The sequence below is a fragment of the Bos grunniens genome, chromosome 22 (assembly GCF_055505025.1).
Source record: "Bos grunniens cultivar Pamir isolate PY7600 chromosome 22, Bosgru_T2T1.0, whole genome shotgun sequence".
In the NCBI taxonomy this organism is placed as follows: Eukaryota; Metazoa; Chordata; class Mammalia; order Artiodactyla; family Bovidae; genus Bos; species Bos grunniens.
In genome coordinates this window covers 25866277-25883253 of record NC_141186.1, presented here as the reverse complement: position 1 = coordinate 25883253, position 16977 = coordinate 25866277, and the positions used below count along the sequence as shown (strand labels likewise).

The 16977-nt window shown below is 37.4% G+C and overlaps 1 long non-coding RNA gene and 1 pseudogene across 4 annotated transcripts in view; one reads left to right on the top strand and one right to left on the bottom strand.

Moving 5' to 3' along the window:
* LOC147348223 (uncharacterized) overlaps positions 1-16977 on the bottom strand; it is a 176349-nt gene that overhangs the window by 73093 nt on the left and 86279 nt on the right. The window lies entirely within an intron of this gene.
* LOC147348224 (large ribosomal subunit protein eL21 pseudogene) lies at positions 13099-13575 on the top strand (annotated as a pseudogene).

Below are 16977 nucleotides of genomic sequence, written 5' to 3'. Positions count from 1 at the left end.
AGAGTGCTGGAGTGGGGTGCCATTGCCTTCTCCGATTTAAAGACCTTGGTGGTCCTCAAATACAGGAACAGAGAATATACGTTTTGTTTGAACAACAAATATATAGGGAAATAGATGATGATGAAAATGTATCTAGCAATAACAAGACCTAACATCAATATGTTAGTTGCTCATTTGTGTCCAACTCTCTATGACTCATGGACTGGGGCCCACGAGGCTTCTTTGTCCAAGCAATTCTCTAGGCAAGAATACTGGAATAGGTTGCCATTTTCAACTCCAGGGGATCTTTCCAACCCAGGGATTGAATCTGGGTCTCCTGCATTGCATGCAAATTCTTTACCATTTGAGCCACCAGGGAAGTCCTAATATCAATATATATCCAGTAAAAAACTAAAGGGTATGGCCATGTGGTTTATATAATTTGACAAGATAAAAACCAACTTTGTTAATAGAAATGGACAGTCTGGAGTATTCAAATGAAAACTTTTTTTTATCAAAATGGTAAGCCCTTTATCTACTGCACTGAACATTCAGTACTTCAGATTGTCTATTGTTAAGTTCATTCTCTTTCTAGGAAAGGGAAGCATTCTAAAAGGAAGTCGTTAATATCAGAAGAAGAATGCTATACTCCACCTGATAAAAAGGGAGGGCTGTTTACAAGATCAATGACTATATTTTTGAAATACATTGGGATTGTCTTTGTTTTATAAAAATGTTCTATCCAACATCCCACTTCATTTCAACTTCCCTACAGCTCCCTTTAAAGTTTTGGGAACTTAATATAACAATTCTTCATTTATCTTTTATAGTAAACCTAAAAAAGAATTCCATCCCAGCATATATCTAGAGAAAAACATGGTCTGAAAGGATATGTACATCAAAATGTCCGTTGAAGCATTATTTAAAATAGTCAAGATATGGAAGCAACCTAAATATCCATCAACAGAGAACTGGATAAAGATGTGGTACACACAGTGGAATATTCAGTTCAGTCACTCAGTCGTGTCTGACTCTTTGCGACCCCATGAATTGCAGCACACCAGGCCTTCCTGTCCATCACCAACTCCTGGAGTTCACTCAAACTCATGTCCATTGAGTCAGTGATGCCATCCAGCCATCTCATCCTCTGTCATCCCCTTCTCCTCCTGCCCCTAATCCCTCCCAGCATCAAGGTCTTTTCCAATGAGTCAACTCTTCACATGAGGTAGCCAAAGTACTGGAGTTTCAGCTTTCACATCAGTCCTTCCAATGAACACCCAGGACTGATCTCCTTTAGGATGGACTGGTTGGATCTCCTTGCAGTCCAAGGGACTCTCAAGAGTCTTCTCCAACACCACAGTTCAAAACCACCAATTCTTTGGTGCTCAGCTTTCTTCACAGTCCAACTCTAACATCTATACATGACCACAGGAAAAACCATAGCCTTGACTAGATGAATCTTTGTTGGCAAAGTAATGGCTCTGCTTTTGAATATGCTGTCTAGGTTAGTCATAACTTTCCTCCCAAGGAGTAAGCGTCTTTTCATTTCATGGCTGCAATCACCATCTGCAGTGATTTTGGAGCCCAAAAAAATAAAGTCTAACACTGTTTCCACTGTTTCCCCATCTATTTCCCATGAAGTGATGGGACCAGATGCCATGATCTTCGTTTTCTGAATGTTGAGCTTTAAGCCAACTTTTTCACTCTCCTCTTGCACTTTCATCAAGAGGCTTTTTAGTTCCTCTTCACTTTCTGCCATAAGGGTGGTGTCATCTGCATATCTGAGGTTATCTATATTTCTTCTGGCAATCTTGATTCCAGCTTGTGGTTCTTCCAGCCCAGCGTTCCTCATGATGTACTCTGCATATAAGTTAAACAAGCAGTATGACAATATACAGCCTTGACGTACTCCTTTTCCTATTTGGAACCAGTCTGTTGTTCCATGTCCAGTTCGAAGTGGACATGTCCGGTTTTTTTGGTTTTTTTTTTTACAGCTTATAACACAACTTTTATTAGAAAAGTTATACATAACATAGCATCAACTATTTTCAAGAACAATATTAAACCCAATAAGCAACAAAAACCAGACTAACAAAATGTGTAACGAGAAACTAATGACCTTTCTATAATCAAACATTCAATTATCTACAATGTCTTTATACAAAGGGAGAAAAATCCATGGTTTACAGGCACATGATACTGAAATAAAGCGGCAATAGCAATTTATACAATTACCATCTCAAGAAAGTGAATCATCAAAACAGGAATTACGAGTTCACAAATTTAAAACATCTCACATAATTTAAAATTATTGGGTATACACTGAAGTCTGAGTGATTTTTTTTTACACACAAGTGCCAACACTTAAGCTAGAACTTTTAGTGTGTAATTTTGCCCTAAAAAGTTAAGACATGTTTTGATAATCATAACAGTCACATAATTTCTGGTGCTACCTGGTCTATTAATATTTAAAGCCTTTATTTGGATGTTTTTCACTTAATTTATAGGAAACTATAAATTGCTTCCTGACCTGCATATAGGTTTTTTCAAAAGGCAGGTCAGGCAGTCTGGTATTCCCATCTCTTTCAGAATTTTCCACAGTTTATTGTGATCCACACAGTCAAAGGCTTTGGCATAGTCAATAAAGCAGAAATAGATGTTTTTCTGGAACTCTCTTTCTTTTTCAATGATCCAGTGGATGTTGGCAATTTGATCTCTGGTTCCTCTGCTTTTTTTAAAACCAGCTTGAATATCTGGAAGTTCAGGGTTCACATATTGCTTAAGTCTGGCTGGGAGAACTTTGAGCATTACTTTACTAGCGTGTGAGATGAGTGCAATTGTTCAGTAGTTCGAGTATTCTTTGGCATTGCCTTTCTTTGGGATTGGAATGAAAACTGACCTTTTCCAGTCCTATTCCTCAGCCATTAAAAAAATGAAATAATGCAATTTGCAACAACATGGATGGATCTAGATATTGTCATGCAGAGTGAAGTAAGTCAGAAGAGAAGGTGAGATATCATATGGCATCTCCTATATGTTGAATTTAAAAAGAAAAAATACAGATGAGCTCATTTACAAAACAGAAACAGACTCACAAACTAAGAGAATGAACTTATGGTTTCCAGGGGGAAGAATAGGGCGAAGGGATAGTTAGGGAATTTTGGATGGGCATGTACACACTGCTGTATTTACAATGGATAAACAACAATGTCCTACTGTATAGCACAGAGAGCACTGCTCAGTAACGTGGCAGCCTGGATGGGAGGGGAATGGATACAGGCATATGTATGACTGAGCACCTTTGGCGTCCACGTGAAACTACCACAACATTGTTAATCGGCTATAGTTCAGTGTAAAAAAAATTTTTTTTTAATCCAGTTTTATTGAGAAATAGTTTCTATTACACATCCCTGTGTAAGTTCAGCAGGAATAGCATGTTAGCTTGATTTACTTCTATGGTAAAATTACTTCTAAAATAAGTTAGTTTAACATCCATCTTCTCAAATGGGTATAATTAAAAGAAAAGAAAAAAAGAAAAAAAATTCTCCTGGTGATATGAACTCTCAGGATTTAGTCTCTTAACAACTTTCCTAAATAACACACATTAGTGTTAATTATGGTCAGCATGATGTGCGTTACATCTTCAGTTCTTATGTGTCTTATAAGTGGAAACTTGGACCTTTTGACCGCCTTCCTCTAGTTTCTCTCCCTTCACCTTCTGCCTTCCATTACCCCGTTTGACATCTTTTTCTATGCATTTGTTTTTCTGTTGCTTTTGTTTGAGTCCACGTTTAAGTGAGATCGTGCAAGTTACAGACATGAATTGTATTCATGCAGAACACAGAAGTTTTTCCATTTAAATTCTGTCCTTTAAACCATTTTCTCAACGACTGGGCCACAGTAATGAGACCCTGGAGCAGATGCGCCTGTTTTCATTTTGCGTCTGCTTTATACAGCACAGCACTGGACACAGAATATACGCCTAAAATTACTTATTTGAGTGACTGAATGAATGAAGCAGTCAGTCTCTGACTACCTCAAAAGCTATACAATACCAAGTTTCAAGTTTAACTCAGAAAAATTTCAGTGGTATAATAATTATTTTAGGACTTCCCTGGTGGTCTGGTGACTACGAATCTGCTTTCCAATGCAGGGGACATCAGTTCGATCCCTGGTCAGGAAACTAAGATCCCACACACCACAGGGCACCTAAGTCTGCTTGCCGCAGCCAACTCTGTGTGCCACAAGTACTGAGCCTGTGCATTCTGGAGCCTGACTGTCACTACTAGTGAGAAGCCTGCGCCCCATAAGAAAGGATCTGCATATGGCGATTAACACCCAATGCAGCCAAATAAATAAATATTTTCAAAAAATGAAATAGTGATTATTTTTCCAACAATAATTTTATCACATAATATTGCAGGAATAATAAAGGGTTACAGACATTTTCAATCAAAGTAAAATGAGATTTATAATTCATATAATAATTTGTATATTTTCTAATTACATTTTGTGTGTTACTGTATTAAACCTTTACTACAAGTCGATATGGTGAATATTATACTTAACTTCATAAGTAAAGATACAGGATAAGGTATTTACCCAAGGTCAGAAGGTTGTAAGCAGTACACATTTTACGTGTTTTAAGACATATGTTGTATATGATATTGATATATGTGTTATAAACACCCATATTAATATAGGTATTAATATATTAAGTAGTTCATGTATGTATCTATATATCACAGAAAAAAGATTTAGGCAGCTCAAGTTATAGATACCAATTTTTAAAATGTATAAATGCATATTTCTCCCACTTGGTTAATGTCAACAGATCCTCAGGTTGTTCATAGTGCCATTTTGTATTTGACAGTGTTTGGCACCACACTCCAGTACTCTTCCCTGGAAAATCCCATGGACGGAGGAGCCTGGTAGGCTGCAGTCCAAGGGGTCGCTGAGAATCGGACATGACCAAGTGACTTCCTACTTTCACTTTCCACTTTCATGCATTGGAGAAGGAAATGGCAACCCACTCCAGTGATCTTGCCTGGAGAATCCCAGGAACTGGGGAGCCTGGTGGGCTGCCGTCTATGGGGTCACACAGAGTCGGACACAACTGAAGCGACTTAGCAGCAGCAACATATCTCAGTTTCTTGCTTCAAACAACTGATGAGTAATACACGATCTACTTTGTCTATATAGCATCTGGTATCTTAAATGTTTTTCTCCTAAAGAAATTATTCTCCAGAAAGGATAGCTCCACTAAAACAAAAACTGATGGACAGAGTCTTGCTTTCTATTTAAAGATCTGTTTTAATTTAGACTTGTTCTTAGTCCCTGGAGAAGCACAAGTTCTTTTTCTCCCCCATTTCTTCAAAGCATATGCACTTGCTTCAGCTCTGTCCATCTTTAAAATTATTGTTGCTTTCCCAACTGCCTCTTTTGTACAAAGATGTCATTTTTGCTGTCAATACCACTATAATGCTTTCACACAGACAGTAAAAGGAAGAACAAAAGTGAATAGTGTTTTTCTGGAGTCTTGCTCTCTTTGGTTCTTTTTCTCCTAGCCTTGTGTCTACCTGAGCATATATGTGATGTGAAACCATGTGACAGTTTTATGAGGCTTCTGCATTTGTGTTGGGTTGGTCATAATTCATTAAGAACATGTGTGCATGAAAAGATACTCAATATTGCTAATTATTACAGAAATGCAAATCAAAACTACAGTGAAATACCACTTCATACAAGTCAGTATGACTATCACTAAACAGTCTACAAATAACAGTTACTAAAGAGATGGTGGAGAAAAGGGAATCCTCTTACACTTTTGGTGGGAATGTATTTGCTGCAGCCACTACAGAAAACAGTATGGGAGGCTCCTCAAAAATCTAAAAAAATAGAACTGCCATATGATCCAGCAATCCCACTCCTAGTCATATATCTAGAAAAATTATAATTAAAAAAATATATATACAAGCACCCCCTATGTTCACAGAAGCACTATTCACAATAGCCAAGACATGGGAACTGCCTAAATGTTCATAAACAGATGAGTGGATAAAGAAAATATGGTACATATATACAGTGAAATACTACTGAGCCATAAAAAAGAACAAAATAATGCCATTTTCAGCAACATGGATGGACCTAGAAATTATCACACTAAATGAGGTAAGTCAGAAGAAGAAAGATGAATACCATATGATATTACTTATCTGTTCAGTTCAGTTCAGTTGTTCAGTTGTATTCGACTCTTTGAGACCCCATGAATTGCAGCACGCCAGGCCTCCCTGTCCATCACCAACTCCCAGAGTTTACTCAACTCATGTCCATTGAGTCAGTGATGCCATCCAACCATCTTATCTTCTGTCATCCCCTTTTCCTCCCACCTTCAATCTTTCCCAGCATGAGGGTCTTTTCTAATGAGTCAGTTCTTCACATCAGGTGGCCAAAGTATTAGAGTTTCAGCTTCAGCATCAGTCCTTCCAATGTATATTAAGGACTGGTTTCCTTTAGGATAGACTGGTTGGATCTCCTTGCAGTCCAAGGGACTCTCAAGAGTCTTCTCCAACACCACAGTTTAAAAGCATCAATTCTTTGGTGCTCAGCTTTGTTTATAGTCCAACTCTCACATCCATACATGACTACAGGAAAAATCAAAGCTTTGACTAGACGGACCTTACTTATACATGGAGACTAAAATATGACACAAATATACTTATCTATGAAACAGAAACATATTCACAGACTTAGAGAACAGACTTTTGTTCTCTTAGGAAAAAGAAAGAGATTAAAAATGTAAATAAATAATGTGAGATACAAAACACCAATAAAGGAGGTCCCTCAGAAAGAATAATTATATGAGAAAACAAACCCAAACAAGACAAATGAGAAATTGAAAAAAACTATCAAACAAATAATGAAAGAAAGTTTCCTAGAATTGAAAATAGGCACTAAAATTTAGATCAAAATGACTTGTAAATGCCCCAGAAACAAATTTAAAAAGTTAATCATGCCTACTTGTATTCTTGTGAAGTCTTAGAACTGCAAATTTTGGGGGAAAATTATTTTAACCTAGAATTCTATACTGCTGCTGCTGCTAAGTTGCTTCAGTCATGTCCAACTCTGTGCGACCCCATAGACGAAACTTAATTAAAAAATATATGAAATGACTTTGGTGTCTTTCTTCTGACAAAACCTTCTTTAAAAGTTACATCAGGGTAAGCAATCAAGACCAAATAATCCAAGAAAAAATGAACATACGAGGTCCTAAAACAGTAGGTCCAGCCAAGAAAGTTAGTAGGAGAAGTTTCAGACAACCTGGATTGTATAACCATTTCAGATTTAAAATAGGAGGAAGTCTTAGTTAAAGAGGCATCCAGAAGGTGAGGCCACAGAATGGGGAGTAGTATTAAAAATTTAGAAAAGCATGAATATACAAAGGAAAATGATGAATAAAGAGGGAGAGAAGAAAAACAGTTATAAACTAAAAAAACAATGTTGTATTTGACAGTCTTGGTCCAATTGTTAAACAAGCTAACCAGTACAATGGTTTTAGTCAATTAAAAAATGATATATTCGAACTTGATGCTAAGAAAATTCTCCTGTACATGACACAGAGTGAAGATATTGGATCAGAGAACAACTAAGCATTCTTTCTTAAAGTATTTTGTTGACCAACCAGAAAACATTTATACAACCATAAAATGTGAAACTACTTTTTAGCATCAACCTAAAAGGACATCTATTTCTGCTTTGTTGACTATGCCAAAGCCTTTGACTGTGTGGATCACAATCAACTGTGGAAAATTCTTCAAGAGATGGGAATACCAGACCACCTGATCTGCCTCTTGAGAAATTTGTATGCAGGTCAGGAAGCAACAGTTAGAACTGGACATGGAACAACAGACTGGTTCCAAATAGGAAAAGGAGTATGTCAAGCCTGTATATTGTTACCCTGTTTATTTAACTTCTATGCAGAGTACATCATGAGAAACGCTGGGCTGGAAGAAGCACAAGCTGGAATCAAGATTGCTGGGAGAAATATCAGTAACCTCAGATATGCAGATGACACCACCCTTATGGTAGAAAGTGAAGAGGAACTCGAAAGCCTCTTGATGAAAGTGAAAGTGGAGAGTGAAAAAGTTGGCTTAAAGCTCAACATTCAGAAAACGAAGATCATGGCATCCAGTCCCATCACTTCATGGGAAATAGATGGGGAAATAGTGGAAACAGTGTCAGACTTTATTTTTCTGGGCTCCAAAATCACTGCAGATGGTGACTGCAGCCATGAAATTAAAAGACGCTTACTCCTTGGAAGGAAAGTTATGACCAACCTAGATAGCATATTGAAAAGCAGAGACATTACTTTGCCAACAAAGGTCCGTCTAGTCAAGGCTATGGTTTTTCCTGTGGTCATGTATGGATGTGAGAGGTGGACTGTGAAGAAGGCTGAGCACCGAAGAATTGATGCTTTTGAACTGTGGTGTTGGATAAGACTCTTGAGAGTCCCTTGGACTGCAAGGAGATCCAACCAGTCCATTCTGAAGGAGATCAGCCCTGGGATTTCTTTGGAAGGAATGATGCTAAAGCCGAAACTCCAGTACTTTGGCCGCCTCATGCGAAGAGTTGACTCTTTGGAAAACACTCTGATGCTGGGAGGGATTGGGGGCAAGAAGAGAAGGGGACAACAGAGGATGAGATGGCTGGATGGTATCACTGACTCGATGGACGTGAGTCTCAGTGAACTCTGGGAGTTGGTGATGGACAGGGACGCCTGGTGTGCTGCGATTCATGGGGTCGCAGAGTCAGACACGGCTGAGTGACTGATCTGATCTGATCTGATCTGACAGACAACACAATAAACTTTTTGAACTTGCAATATAAAATACTAATATTAAAACATCAACAATGTACAAATTAAAGCACAGTTTACAGAAAGGAGTACATTAACATGGGAGAGAAAGTAGGGAAAAAAGTGGAGGAGAGAGTAAGGGAAATAAATTTTTTTCTTAAACTATCAAGAGAACCTGCTGAATATTAATGGAACCAAAATTGTGTCTTAAGCATATTATTTAATATTAAAAATATAATCAATGGAAGAATTATAATAGAGTTGGAAGGAAAAATTAAGCAATAATAGTATATGAAAACAAAATCTTTATTTTTAGCATTTAGGAGTCAAGGGCTATTTTCTACAGTTAATAGATTGAGCAATAGTTGTATAATTGCATTATTGAAAAGTTGAGTTTTCCTTAAAAAGTGAAACTAGGGTTGAAGAGGAATCAGAATATAGACAAGGTTTCCTATAGCAAGTTTTTCTGCACAAATTCATTAGTTATCTGAGACATGTATTACTCTAATAAATATTCAAAGAGAAAAAATTTGGGTAGAATGCATAAGAATCTTATTGATCTTTACTGCTCTATGTGAGATTACTGGTGATTTTATTTTCTTGATTTTACTTTTTGCATTTAAAACATCTGCTCTAAAGTATATAATTTCTTTGGTAATAGACCAAAACTCAGAAGTTTATAAGTAATTAAAATAATATTTGCCATTTATTGAATGTTTACAATGTGGCCTGTGTACTCTGCTAAAATTTTATATGCATTTATTCTGAAAATGGTTTGATATCATTTCCTTTCACATGTGAAGAAACCAAGGATAATTATAACTTACTAACACAGGTTTACAAAAGAATATGTCAGGCTTCAAACTAAGTTTTGGCCTCCCGAAAATAAGTTATGTTTACCACCCCACATTCATCCCAAAAGCTTATGGTTTGTAGGGGGATGTGGCTTATGATATTGAAATAAATATAGGGATCCAAAAGATATAATGCAATTCCCTTAAACAGATACTGATTTAAGACCCAGTACACACATTAAGAAGATGACAAAAAGTTTTGCCATAATTCATGCAGGTTTACAAGTAATTTTTAATAATCTAGTTCCATTGATCCAAATGTTTTCTTTACATGTAGATCAAAAGAGCTGGCTATTCTAATCAGTCACGGCTGCCACTTTATAGTCCTGTACTGTACTGACCCTACCCTTGTTAAGTGTTTGGATTTGCAACCAGGTCCTTGGCTTCAAATTCCTTTCTTCACCATTTATTAGCTTTGAAAGTGAAAGTCAAGTCACTCAGTCATTTCCGACTCTTTGCGACTCCATGGACTATATAGCCTGCCGGGCTCCTCCATCCATTGGATTTTCCAGGCAAGAATACTGGAACAGGTTGCTGTTTCCTTCTCCAGGGAATCTTCCCCACCCAGGGATGGAACGTGAATCTCCCGCACTGCAGGCAGACTCTTCCCAGTCTGAGCCACCAGGGTAGCCCTGTTTTTACCTTTTATGATATTGTTATTCCCCTTTTGGTTCTTTCATTTTTCAACCATAATATATAAAAAAAAATTTAAAGCATTACAGCTCACCATGTCAATCATCTTCCAAACATCCTTCCCTCCCTTTCTGCTAGGCAACAGAACCCCAGTAGAAATATGGTCTAGAAATATGCCCAGCTAAATAGTTCCCTTTTTCTGGCTCCCTTCAAGCTAACAGTCCCAGCCAATAAGATGTAAGTGGAAGTCAACTGTGGGTTGTGAGGAAAGTGAGTTCTTTCTTCATGAAGGAAAAAACAAAAACAAAACTCTGGCTTCTAGACTGTTCTACCTCCCTTTGCTTTATTTGCATCAAACAAGCACACAATGCAAAGAGTAGGTCTGCAATCTTGTCAATATGTGAGGAAAGGTTCTAATTTTTATACCAACAAGACATCAGCTACTAACATAGACTTCTTGTGAAGGAAGAAAAATTAATGGGTCTAGGCAAGTGTATTGTGGTTTTCTGCCACTTGTAACTAAATGAATTCCCAACTGATGTTAATGTCTTTCTCATAGGGTTGTCATAAAGATTTAACGAAGTAATGAATATGAAGAATTAACATTAGAGTCCAGCACAAAGTAAGCAATAATTATGGGCTACACTAGGGGAGGAAATGTTGAAGAAGCATTGAATTTTTCAGCTTAAAATCCAATATTTTTATTGCTAAGGAGAGAAAGGCCCAAAGCATTAAATTACTTGCTCAAGATAACTCATATGATATTTTTCTCTTCACAATTTACTCTTGTGAAATGTCATATTTATTAAGGGCTTGGTCTGTAAGGTTCTGGGCAATGCCCTCTTAAAGCTTTCATCCAATGACACATATTTCAAGAAGATCACTAATAGTCAACCCATTCACGTTTAATTGCATCAAATTACAAAAAAGCTTTGATACTGAAGTCTAGCCTGTGCCTTAACAGAGAGGAAATAGGTAGGCTAGTTAACAACCAAATCCCTTTTTGGAAACGTAATTTCCAAATTTGGAAACATAATTATCAGTTATGTTTATTGTTGGATCAGAGTGTAGTTTATAGACTCAGACAAATGGCTGATGTACCATAGACAGGGCAGAAACAATGGCTATTCCAATTATCCAACTAGCAAATTTACCTGAACACTGACACTAGCATATGTCAACTGCAGCTCTTTTTCCTTTTTCTGAATTCCTCCACTTGACTCTGAGACTAGCAAGAATGTGAAGAATGTTGGCTTGACCTGGCTTAAATCACATATTCACTTCTTGATTAAGAGAAGTACATTGCCTTGACTGACAGATCCACCATATTGCTTTATAATGGGAGGGAGGTGATTCCCCAAAATGAAATTACTTTGCTGTCTCCAAAAGAAGGCAGCATTTGGAATTGCAAAACAAGTCATTTGTTGGCTTACTTAAACCAGGGCTCTAGCAAAAAGTACAGAATAAATATGAGGCTTTGAAACTCATATAACACCCCAGTTGTGGATGGGTTGTGGGGTTCAAAGGGAACACTACCAGGATCCTAGCCAAGTCTCAGAGTTGCCTTAGCCAAGCCCTATGTGTCAGCATGGGATATTTTGCAATAGAAAAGAGAACACAGTAAACTTGCCTTCTTACTCTTTTCAGTGTATCTTACCAGTTCTCTTTTATATTCTAAGATGTTCTTACCTGGAGTATATAAAAAGTGTTGTTTTTCTCCTTGCTTATTCAGACTTGCTATTAAAAAAAAACAACAAAACAGTTTATGAAATAAAGTAGTTGCTCAATGTTAGGCAATGGGGCCAGGCATCCAATTAGCACACCTCTCTTGCTAGCAGGACTATCAAGATGATTAAAGAGTGCTCCCTCTAGCAGAGAAGAGGTCTGCTAAGCTGGGAATTACTTTGACAAACTAGCCTTCCACTGACACTCACAGTTTTTGTTTTCTTTTAGCCTTTGATTTTTAAGGAACTTTGCATTCACTGTTCTGTATATCCCCTTTTGCCGTTGTTGTTGCAACTGATAATGTATTGATTCCTCCTCTGTTTTAATTCTTTATCTTAAGCTCCATACTTATTATTCTATTTGCCAATGCTGTTTGGACAACTCACTAATGTGTAACACATTTCCTTTTAGGGGAGCATTGCTAAAAGGGAAAACTTTCAGAATAGATCGTTATTAGAAACAAAGCACTATCTATATGGATAGATGTTATAAGACCCTACTAATCTAACATCCAGACTCCTCATTTTTCATTTTGGAGTGTCCTTCTTCCAGATTCTAGGTGCTTTTGATTTCAATTAGCTGCATTAATACATACAAGACTTATTTGGCAGCCTCTCCTAGGAGACAATTTGCCCATAGACATGGAGAGCCGGAGTCGTGCTTGGAAGTTAACACCCCCTTGCTAATCTGAGGCCCTTAGCCAGGGGCTGATAGTTGTGCGAGTGTGAATTCCCAGCGTCCTGCAAGATCAGTCTTTCAAAGGATTTGACCTGAAACAACACCCTTGCTGGCTTCTTCTTCATCCATGTCATATGCAAAGTTCCTCAGGCAAGAAGTGGTTGTTTTGCCTAAGAATCTGAGAGAACACTTGTAGAGAGAGCTTGAACCAGAGGAAAAGTGGTATAAGATGAAACTGGAGATAAAATTAAGGGTTATGTCATGCAGACCTATAAGGGGTCTGGATATTGTTCACAATATAATGGTTCACACCTCCTACCTCTTTGCAACTCAGAAAAGATGGTAGGAACTGCCATCTTTCAGTAATTTGCCAAGATGACCAACACAGAGGGAAAGAGCAGGGGCGCCTGCTACGCGTTCTCTAGGCCTTTCAGAAAATGTAGAGTTGTTCCTTTGACCACATACACATGTATCTACAAGAAAGGTAGCATTGTAGATACCGATGGCATTGTTCAAAATGGGAATGCCCTGTAAATACTACCATGGGAAAACTAGAAGAGTCTATAACGTTACCAAGCATGCTGTTGGCATCATTGTAAACAAACAAGTTGAGGACAAGGTGCTTGCCAAGAGAATTAATGTGCATATTGAGCATGTTCAACACTCTAAGAGCCAAGACAGCTTCCTGAAACACATGAAGGAAAATGATCAGAAAAAGTAGGACTCCAAAGAGAAAGGGACTTGGGTTCAACTGAAGTGCCAGTGTCTCCATCCAGAGAAACACACATTGTGAGAACAAGTGGAACCAAAGCCAGAATTGCTGGAGCCCATTTCCTTGAATTCATGGCATAATGGATGTAAAGAAAAGATCTGGACTGTTAAAAAAAAAAAAAAAAAACTATAATCAAAAATGACAGCCACAATGGTTGGCTGCCACAGAAATGAGTGCAGTTAGTGGATACGTACTGTATTGACACTGCAGATAAAAGAAGCCTGACCCATGTAACTAATTTCCTACAAGGGTTTCAACAACTAATGGCCAGGTTATACCAAAGGAATCTACCTATTCACCACCAAAGGAAGACTACTGTTAATTGAAAATAGGCAGTTAATGATCCAGAGGCATTGTGCTATTATCCAAAAATCTTTAAGCTTTGCTTTGCTGCTGCTGCTAAGTCACTTCAGCAATTCACTTTCATGCATTGGAGAAGGAAATGGCAACCCACTCCAGTGTTCTTGCCTGGAGGACCCCAGGGACGACAAGCCTGTAGGGCTGCTGTCTAAGGGGTCGCACATAGTTGGACACAATTGAAGAGACTTAGCAGTAGCAGCAGCACCAGAAAAAGATTAAGAGAAAAGAAATATTCTCCATATATACATGTGTGTGCATTTTTATGAGAAGAAGCAGATCTGCCACTGTGCTATTTGTAGCTACTTCCAAATTTAATTTTATGATGTTTTAAAAATTTTTTGCAGTCCCACCTAAGACAACAGCTGTGAGGCCTGAAATAAATAAAATCCAACAGGATGGAAAATAAAATTTAGGAGTTGAAGATGAGTAGAACCTGAGATGAATAAATATTTATCTTTCCAATTTCTTTTGTTCATAATGAGAAATTAACCTTATTGTCCAAAACCCACATAGCATCATACAGAGGAGTTACTAAGCTACTGTGATAGGATCTCCAACTTCAAGTAGTTTTCCAGAGAAGATTTTGAGATTGAGCTACTGCAGATTAAGTGGTTTAATGGCATCATCTTTTTCACTCCTAATAATAACTATATACATTAGACAATAGTATCTTAATTGTACAGATGAAGCACCAAGTATTGAAGAGGTTAATGACTTACCAGAATAACATAACTCTTAATCAGCAATGATAGACTTAAGGCCTGAATCCAACTCCCCAGACCACAAAGCTATACTCCCTTGTCTATCACCAAACTCATAATTGTGATATTTGTGAAGAAATCAGATCTATTTACAAAAGCACTCTGTTAAATAATCATATAACTGAAGTAGAAGTCCTAAACATCTAATTTCAAGTACCCTTCTGGTTTTGCAGTGACTGAAGCAAAGACTTCTAGACCCACAAAAATAGGAGCATTTTTCAGAATTTGCCTTGATTTAGCTTAGGAAAGAAATCACAAACTGTTAACAAGTAGATAGGCTGATTCACTAACAATTTATAGTGACTATCAGTGATTTTTTTTTCCTAAGTAGAATTCACAATAAAACTACTATTCCAAAATATTATACTTGTAAGAGAATGACTTCAACCATGACTTTCCTACCTGATATAGTTTGCCAAGGATGTGCATAGCAATTCTGTCAATATGGATTTGGCAGATCAATACACTGTAAGATTTATATATATAATTACCAATGTACTACTTTTTTGTCAACTGACTTTACATCAAATCATCACATATGAAAGTGAAAAGTGAAAGTGAAGTCATTCAGTTGTGTCCGACTCTTTGCAGCCCCATGGACTGTAGCCTGCCAGGTTCCTCCGTCCATGGAATCTTCCAGGCCTGCCAGGCTCCTCTGTCCATGGAATCTTCCTGGCAAGGATACTGGAGTGGGTTGCCATTTACTTCTCCAGGGGATGTTCCTGACCCAGGGATGGAACCTGGGGTCTCCAGCAGTGCAGGTAGATTCTTTACCATCTGAGCCATCAGAGAAGCCCCTACTTTTTGTCAACTGACTTTAAATCAAATCATCACATATATGGTGAGTTAAAACCAAGAAAAAAAAAATAGGATTGCATGTTATTAATTTACTAAGAAAAGCCATGTATCCAGAACATCTTTTGGGATTTAGAAAAAACTGATCATAAATTTCACTTTTAACTGCTTCCCCATTTATTAATAAAAATTATATTTGTAACTTCTGAGAAACAACAGTGATTAAGAGGAGACTTTTGACCTAGGACAAGAGGATAAGACATTTGTGCTTAGCCTGGTAGAATGCTTTGCAGCTTGGGACGAAACAAGTTCTCATTATTAGCACCTCTGTTTCTTCAACTTCTCTTTCTCTCTCTCTTCCCCCATCAATCTTACAAGGTTTGTTTCTCTCTTGTTCCGTTCATGGATCTTTGCTCTAATAAAAAAGCAAAACTTAAGAAGTTTTCTCATTCTGGTTATATTTTTTACTGCTCAAAGTGTAGCACAGAGAATTAAGTTTTCAAAAACCAAGTGATAAAAAAGGAAGAAAAAGAGATTAAAGAACATGAAAGTGCTGCAGAGATAGATTCAATAAAAAAAAATGTAGAATTTTTGTTTAACTCTGAATTTTCTTTGGAGAACAACCATATTATCTTTAAAGTTCATTTGTCTAGAATCATTTTTTGTATTTTTATCAATTCTTCATTAAGCTATTGATGTGTATTTTAAACACACATTCCCTGTTTTATTTCTTTTTACAAAATATAGATAACACACTCTTGGCAGAGATATTATTCTCCCAGTGCACAGGATATGAAAGCTTCACAGAAAAGTACAAAGTGAGGAGAAAACTAGTCAGTTGGTAATAGGACATAGGAGAAAATTCTGGACAAAAGGGACAAATATACAATTCATCTTCCTTTTCTTCAGACAAAAATAATACTAATGGCAAAGGAAATGTGAAAGTGAACATCGCCTTAGAATCCACAGACAATCCAACTATGTGTGGATAATAACAAAATCTTCCATCTCTTCTAAAACCCATCAAACAGAAACAACTGAATCCTGCTATAGCCTTAAAATAAGGGGTTCTCATTTAAGCTTACCTTCTGCATTTAAGGTAGCATCTACCATAATATGCCACACTTGCTATTCAAACACAAAATGAGCTAAACTAAGTCTGTCTATGTCTTCCTTTCCTTAGGCTCTCTGTTACACAAAATCTACCAAATAAATGTACAAGGTAACTGGCTTAAAAATAGCACTGGCAACTGTCTTTGGTCATTGCAAAATTTGTTTAGGATATTGTATGTTCCAGTATTGGATTTGTCTATGGGCAATACAAATTTATACAAATCATGCTTCTCTTTAACCATCTTAATGGAAATAGCAAATGCTGGCTGGACTGTGAAGAAGGCTGAGCGCCGAAGAATTGATGCTTTTGAACTGTGGTGTTGGAGAAGACTCTTGAGAGTCCCTTGGACTGCAAGGAGATCCAACCAGTCCATTCTGAAGGAGATCAACCCTGGGATTTCTTTGGAAGGAATGATGCTAAAGCTGAAACTCCAGTACTTTGGCCACCTCATG